Source organism: Sander lucioperca, chromosome 23 (genome assembly GCF_008315115.2).
Source record: "Sander lucioperca isolate FBNREF2018 chromosome 23, SLUC_FBN_1.2, whole genome shotgun sequence".
Lineage (NCBI taxonomy): Eukaryota > Metazoa > Chordata > Actinopteri > Perciformes > Percidae > Sander > Sander lucioperca.
In genome coordinates this window covers 3,464,832-3,472,062 of record NC_050195.1, presented here as the reverse complement: position 1 = coordinate 3,472,062, position 7,231 = coordinate 3,464,832, and the positions used below count along the sequence as shown (strand labels likewise).

General features: G+C 38.8%; 1 long non-coding RNA gene across 1 annotated transcript; it reads left to right on the top strand.

Moving 5' to 3' along the window:
- The first annotated feature begins 239 nt into the window (after nt 1–239).
- On the top strand, nt 240–1,694 carry LOC116053731. Its single transcript, XR_004105923.2, has 2 exons — nt 240–1,312; nt 1,367–1,694. It is a non-coding gene; the product is annotated as an uncharacterized LOC116053731 (long non-coding RNA).
- Nucleotides 1,695–7,231: the final 5,537 nt, after the last annotated feature.

The following is a 7,231-nucleotide window of genomic DNA, read 5'->3' as shown; positions in this document are numbered from 1 at the left end:
TTGTCCTGTGGTCAGAAATTTGGGTTTCTTTCAACCAAACTGTCCATACAACGCTCTTCACAAGTAACAAGTACATTTTATAGCATTTGAATTTTATTTTTGTTTTTTTAAGTGCAGAAAGAAATTGACTAAAACATCGGAAAAAGTGACAAAAAACTTGGAAAAATTAGTCACAGAAACACTGTGAAAAGTGACAAAAAACTTGGGGAAAATAGTCACAAAAACGTCGGGAAAAGTGTCAAAAGACGACCAAAACATTGGAAAACAATATTAAAATTTTGACCCAGAAACAGACAAAAAGTTGCCTGATCGACAGGAAGAGACAACACAAGGGTTAAAAGACAAGTACGATCATAAGACATAACGCAGGTGTCTGAAATGGGATCATCCTAGTGGCCCAGACACTATCAAATAATACACATTATAGATACTATCATATTGTTTGGATAAAATAGGAAATGTGTATTATAGAATATCATTTACAACCTACAAAAAGAAGACACCCTAACCCTTCGTAAGTGGCCCCGAGACATTGATAGCCCGTCAGTCTAAGCATTGGTTAACCCTCCTGTTGTCCTCGGGTCAAATTTGACCCATTTTTGGGTTTTCTTTAACCAAATTGTCAAAAAAAAATAACGTGGATGGTTCCATATAATGCTCTTCACAATAAAATAAAGGACCAGTTCACTACTTTCATTGAATTTGGGTGTTTAATTCAGTTTTATAGGATTTGAAAAAACATAGCGAAAAAAGAACATTGAAAAAAGTGACAGAAATGTCAGAAAAAGACGACCATAAAGTTTGGATTTAAAATTTTGACCCAGAAAAACTAAATGTTGCAAGGTGTGACGGGAAGACAACCCAAGGGTTAAATAGATGAAATGGAAATTAAACGTTTGTGTTTCTGGAGATGACTCTGCTTTGTGACGCTGCCTCTTCTGTAGGTGCTAACGTGAAAACCCAAAACCAGGACTACTACTTCACCAGGACGGGAAACTAAACCCGCCAGAGAAACACGTTGAACTTCTTCTTGTCTGGCTGTAGTTTGAGTTTCCTGTCGTGAAACACGTGCTTCTTTCCTCAGTGAACGGCGCTTTACACTCTACCAAAACCACACGAATACCGATGAAGGTTTTCAGTCATATTCTCCTCCTCCTCTGACGCTCTGCTGTTTGTCCCGTGGTCTCTCCCGTCTCTCTGCTCGTACTGGTCGACTCGGTCCAGTTTGTTTTCTACGTCTGTGTTTCTTGTTTGGGTTGGAGCAGTTTGTTTTCAGTCCAAGTTAACTGTAGCAAGCTAGAGCTGGCTTCAAGTTTTAAAAGCTGGAAACGGCAAATGCCAAACATCTTTCCCTGTAAGAAAAAAGTGCAAATTGTTGCTAGAACTACAAGAACGTTTGGAATAGTTTTCCTGTGAACTGATTTATTGCAGATAATTGATTTAACTGAACAGGAGTTTTTGGACGTGCAGCTAAAAGCTGCTGGACCGAGCGGACGCAGCGGCTTGCATACGAGTGTAGCGCGGGGATAGTGCGACGAGAAACCTTTCCTAAAGTGTTAAATAGTCCTGAGATGTTTGTAGATGTTGAACCCCCTTCTCTCTCTGCTGTGCCTTGAGTCCTTTTTACAGAACAGTCAACAGTCCCGTCTGTAGATCAGCAGAGCGTCTTTTAACTTTCTGCATGATGTTGTAAATAGGGATGCACCGAATCCCCTGGTTGAGATTCTGCTGAATCCTCGTCCCATCCTCAGTCCATGAACACAGTAAACTCATTAATGAAGTAAACAGTGACTGTCCTTCCTTTGCCGTACCTGAAGTTGCTGCATTTTGGCTGCTGTCTGTAGATTCCTTCATGCACAACTCGTATTCTTCCGGATGTTTGATACCAGATGTTGTAACAGCGGTGATGTTGTGTATAGTTTAGGGTCCTCGCCACCACCAGACTAATCAGCATTGCAGATTGAACATGTAGCTGGACTTGAATGGCCTTCTTTTGACTGAAAGTACTGCCAAACTACACTTTTTCTGCTCAAGAGTTCCATTTTTACTTTCTCACAGCCTACTGCATTGAACGCTCCACCTACGTAAACACCTTCCTGTAATCAACGGCGCCGTCATCACGGCGACCAGCGTAGCACAAGCGTAGGGTTCAGTTCGGTGGAAAAAAATTCTAAGGTTCAGCAGAAACCCAACCCCGTCAAAAAGCCCAATATTCAGCCGGATCCAAAGCTGAATCTTGGATTCGGTGCATCCCTAGTTGTAAAAAAAAAAAAAAAAAAAAAAAACCTCCCACAGAGGATCCTCTCCGACTCTTTTTTTTTGAGGAACTCAAATGACTGTACTGCCTCCTCTACGTGATGTCCAATCAGTATAAATATCATCTTTATAGTTTTTCGGAGAGTTTCTCTTGTTAAAAAAGCCTTTTAGTAACGTACCAACAATCACACTTTGACTCTATTTTCTGATGTGAGTTCTGGTGCCTAGAAGAATCACACAGACTCTCAGCCCGACTTAAAGCAATACCAGCCTCCTTTAACTTCTTCTCCATCTTCCTGCTGGTGTTCCTGTTCGGTCTCTACTTTTCTCACTTTACACCTGTGTAATTTTGTACAAAGTTCACAGAGACAGACAGAGGGACGTCTCATGGTGCTGTGATGTCTGTAGTTGATGGATGAGAGACTCTGAAACCTGGTGCTTCTCTCTCTCCCTCCGGGGTTCCTACATATTCCCTGAACTGTTTGAAATCAACTCTGGGAATTTTCCAGATCAGGAAAAGTTTTTGGGGGAAGAGATTTTCAGCTTGACTTTTCAGATTTAGTGACTTTTTATGTGCATGAAAATGGCAAATATGTTCTTGTAACAATACCCTGGTGACCCAGAAGTGTGAATATTTCAAACAAATGTGTAGGAACCCTTTTTTTCCCTTGTTCTTTTTTTTTTTTTATGAAAGTTGTTTAAAGGCTCTGACACACCAACCCGAAGGCCGACCGTCGGCAGGAAAGGCAGTCGGACTGATCAGTCGGCTCCCGGAGGTCCAAAAAGTGCCTCAGAACACACCGAAGCAACGGCGACTTGAGCATACGCGAGACGTAATACGTCTCCATAACAGCAGGCGCCGCTAATCTGTATTGTCGCCCAAAAAATTAAAACCGGAAATGACGGAACATCTCTCTAGACCTCGTTAACACAGAGCACGCTGTCGTCGGTCATTGTTTTCATCAGAGTGTGTTGATAGTAGTTAAGAAGGATCGTTGTTGTCGTTACTCGCTGAACGGAAGAAAATACGATGGCTAGTAATAGAAGATACTGGCGTTGTCAGCTACGGTTTTCTCATGCACTGATTCGCTAGTCAAGGGCTAGCACTCCACCAATCAGATTGGTCATTGAGTCCAACTGCCCACTGGCCGATTCAACAAGTCAAATCGGCCCTAATAAAGGCAGACAGCTCCTCCGACTGACGACGGTACAGAACACACCAAACAGACTCGAGTCACCGACCTCGCCAGACTGTCAGACAGCCGATAATTGGGTTGGTGTGTCAGAGCCTTAAGATCACAAACTACTTACTGCTGATTGAAATGAGCCTTTTCTATCCTCAGTGTCAATGCATTTTATTGGGGGTGTGACGGCATTTAAAGACCATGTAAACCAGTGATTCATCCCCAAAAACAACCCATACAGCCGCTGCTTTTACTGATATAACTTGTGTGTTCAGTGAAATCATCTCCTGTGGCAACGTGATATCATGACTTTGCGTAAACATACACGCCGCTTTCTAAAGCCACGTGGGGTGTTATCTGTACGCATTTTGAGCTATCAGCGTGTATGTCTACGCTGTTGGGTTTAGGAAAAGAAGAACGGGACGGTTGGGTTTAGGAAAAGAAGAACGGGACGCGGGACAACAACGCCACAGTTGGGTTTAGTAAAAGAAGAAAGTGACGGTTGGGTTTAGGAAACATGACACGCGGGACACGATCCCCGGTCTCCTGGGTGAAAGTCCTGTGTTTGACCCATCCTCCCCCTCAACCAACCTCCCTACGCGGCTTTTCGGGCTTTCATACTACTCACTACGGCGTAAATTCGCACACAATCGCAAGGTAATGTAAGTCAATGGAGGCCAAACGGCGTTGATAAACACGCTAAAAAGCAAGTATGCGTCTTGATAACACGCCAAAATGGCACACCAATTGGCGTGTTATACATACGCCACGTCATGAGCTCAGTCTGCCTGTGGAGTTATTAATAAAAATGTTCTGATGTTGAAAAGGTTTTGAGTGCAAGATGATTAAGAAACGGCAACGTTTGCAACTCTTAAAGGTTTGTTGTTTGTATGTGTGACAACACGGCTCTGAAGTATGTACAGGTATCTAAAAGTGTTTAAAGATCAGTTATGTGGGTAAAAAAAAGCTTCTTAAATGTCAAAATGGAACATAATTTGATCCTTTAAAAAGGTAAAAACACGTTACCCTGTCCTTGTTTAAATCCAAACTGCAGGTTATTTATGGTTTTAGATGTCCGCCTGCGTTAACTTTTCACTCTTCTTGTCAAGCCAGGACCACTTTGTATCCGCCGATGACACAGGTGCTGATTTTGTAATGTTTACAGGGATTTTGTTGTTTAAAGTGATGCAGATTAAAATATTATAAATGGTGGTTGTTGTTGTTGTTGTTGTTGTTGTTGTCTGTTTTAATTTAAACAGGACTTTGGGTTGAGTAGTAAGTGCTCTTGAAGTTTTGGGGGATTTACATTTAAACTTGCATTTCTGGTTACTTGTCTTCTTACAGCAACGGTCGCGTAACTGACTAAACATGATCAGATCAGACAGAGAAGTAAAACTTTTACTTTCATTGGTTAGTATTTTTAGGCTAATTCTGTGCAGCTAGCGCTGACTTTATTCCACATACTGTACAATAACTTTTTTGACTTTTTTCGACATACTATACTGTGTGCAATATTCCCAATCGCAAAACTTCATTTGGCAAATCATCCTTTTCTTTTGTGGCCATAACTCAGTGGGATACACTCTCCCAACACACCTTATTACATGTACAAATCCTCAGACCTTTTCGAGTTTGACAAAAGTGTGTGTGTGTGTGTGTGTGTGTGTTGGGAGAGGTAAGGATTTTGATTGCATAGCTTTATTGGTTTTAGGAAGGGGGAACAATTGAGCACATGATAGTTTTAATTGTAAATTAGGTGTGACTGTGGTTGTAAATTTGTATATTTTAATGTTTTGTATTTCACTTGCATGGAATTTTTGTGTTACTGACCTGCCGAGGGACTACGGGCGGAAAATAGCACTGGTGCTACAACCTGGCACAATGCATCTCTCCTTGTTCTTACACAAGGTTAATGTTAACTTGTGCATTGTCCCTGTTTAAATAAAATTAATCAGAATGACTTTATCACTTTTTTTTGACATAGAATACTATGACTTTTTTGGACATACTAGACCAGGGGTCACCAACACGGTGCCCGTGGGCACCAGGTAGCCCCCAAGGACCACATGAGTAGCCCTCAGGCCTGTTCTAAAAATGAAAATTGAATATTGACATTATCTGTTTCCCACCTTGTTAAGTCATTGTTGATAATTATTAATGAGAAATCATTAACGTGATCAGTGTCTTCACATAGATGAGTATCATTAATCATTAATAATCATATATAACTAAAGGCAAACTGAGCAAATTAGTTATTTCAGAAGAGTATATCAAACTGGTAGCCCTTCGTATGACTCAGTACCCATGAAGTAGCTCTCAGTTACAAAAAGGTTGGTGACCCCTGTACTAGACTTTGACTTTCTTTGACCCACCAGGCTCATCACAGTATCATAAGCCACCAGAGAAGGAAAGGACAGGTGTCGTGCTTCAGTCAACTGATGGTTTGAAGACATCACGAAGAAGCGTCCCTATAACCACGGTGACCCGGGAGCTCCATCCAGCTGACAGAACTTCAGTGTTCAAATTAACCCTCTAATGGAGAACCTGATCATGATTACATAAAACGTTATGCATTATACATATGTACTCATTTCATGTGAATAAAGTGCTTTATTTTGGTCTTTTTTATTTTATTCAGTAGTAAGGGGCCTGTGAAAGAAGTCGTAGTATAGTATGTTGAAAAAATAAGTCAGTATAGCATGTCGAAAGAAAGTTGAACAAAAAGTCATGTCAAAAAATTATAAAGTCATAGTATGTTGAAAAAAATCACGAAGTCATAGTATAGTATGTCGAAATAAAGTCACAGTATAATATGTCAAAAAATTATAAAAAAAAAGTCATAGTATAGTATGTTGAAATAATTATAAAAAAGGCAAAAGTCATTTGTCGTGTCGTATGTCGAAAATAACTCAAAAAAAGTCATAGTATAGTATGTCAAAATAAATTATAAAAGAAAAGTCATAGTATATAGTATGTTGAAAAAATGTCAAAAAAAGTCAGTATAGTATGTTGAAAAAATTATAAAAAAGTCAAAAAAGGTCATTTGTCGTGTGTCGTATGTCGAAAATAACAAAAAAAAAGTCATAGTATAGTATGTCGAAAAATTATAAAAAAGGTCATAGTATAGTATGTCGAAAATAACTCAAAAAAGTCATAGTATATAGTATGTCAAAAAAGGTCATAGTATAGTATGTTGAAAAAAAGTTGTAGTATAATATGTCGAAAAAATCATAAAATAGTCAGAGTATAGTATGTCGAAAAAATTATAAAAGTCATAATATACTGTCAAAAAAAAGTCAAAAAAGGTAATTTGTCGTGTGTCGTATGTCGAAAATAACTCAAAAAAAGTCATAGTATGTAGTATGTCAAAAAAAGTCATAGTATAGTATGTCGAAAAACGTATAGAAAAGTCATAATAGTATGTCGAAAAAAGTCATATGTCGAAAAAAAGTCATAGTATAGTATGCTGAAAAAAAGTTGTAGTATAATATGTCGAAAAAATCATAAAATAGTCAGAGTATAGTATGTAGAAAAAATTATAAAAAAAGGTCATAGTATAGTATGTCGAAAAACTTATAGAAAAGTCATAGTATACTGTCAAAAAAAAGTCAAAAAAGGTCATTTGTCGTGTGTCGTATGTCGAAAATAACTCAAAAAAAGTCATAGTATATAGTATGTCAAAAAAAAGCCAAAAAAGGTCATAGTATGGTATGTCGAAAAAAATTATAAAAGAAAATTCATAGTATATAGTATGTCGAAAAAATGTCAAAAAAAGGTCATAGTATAGTATG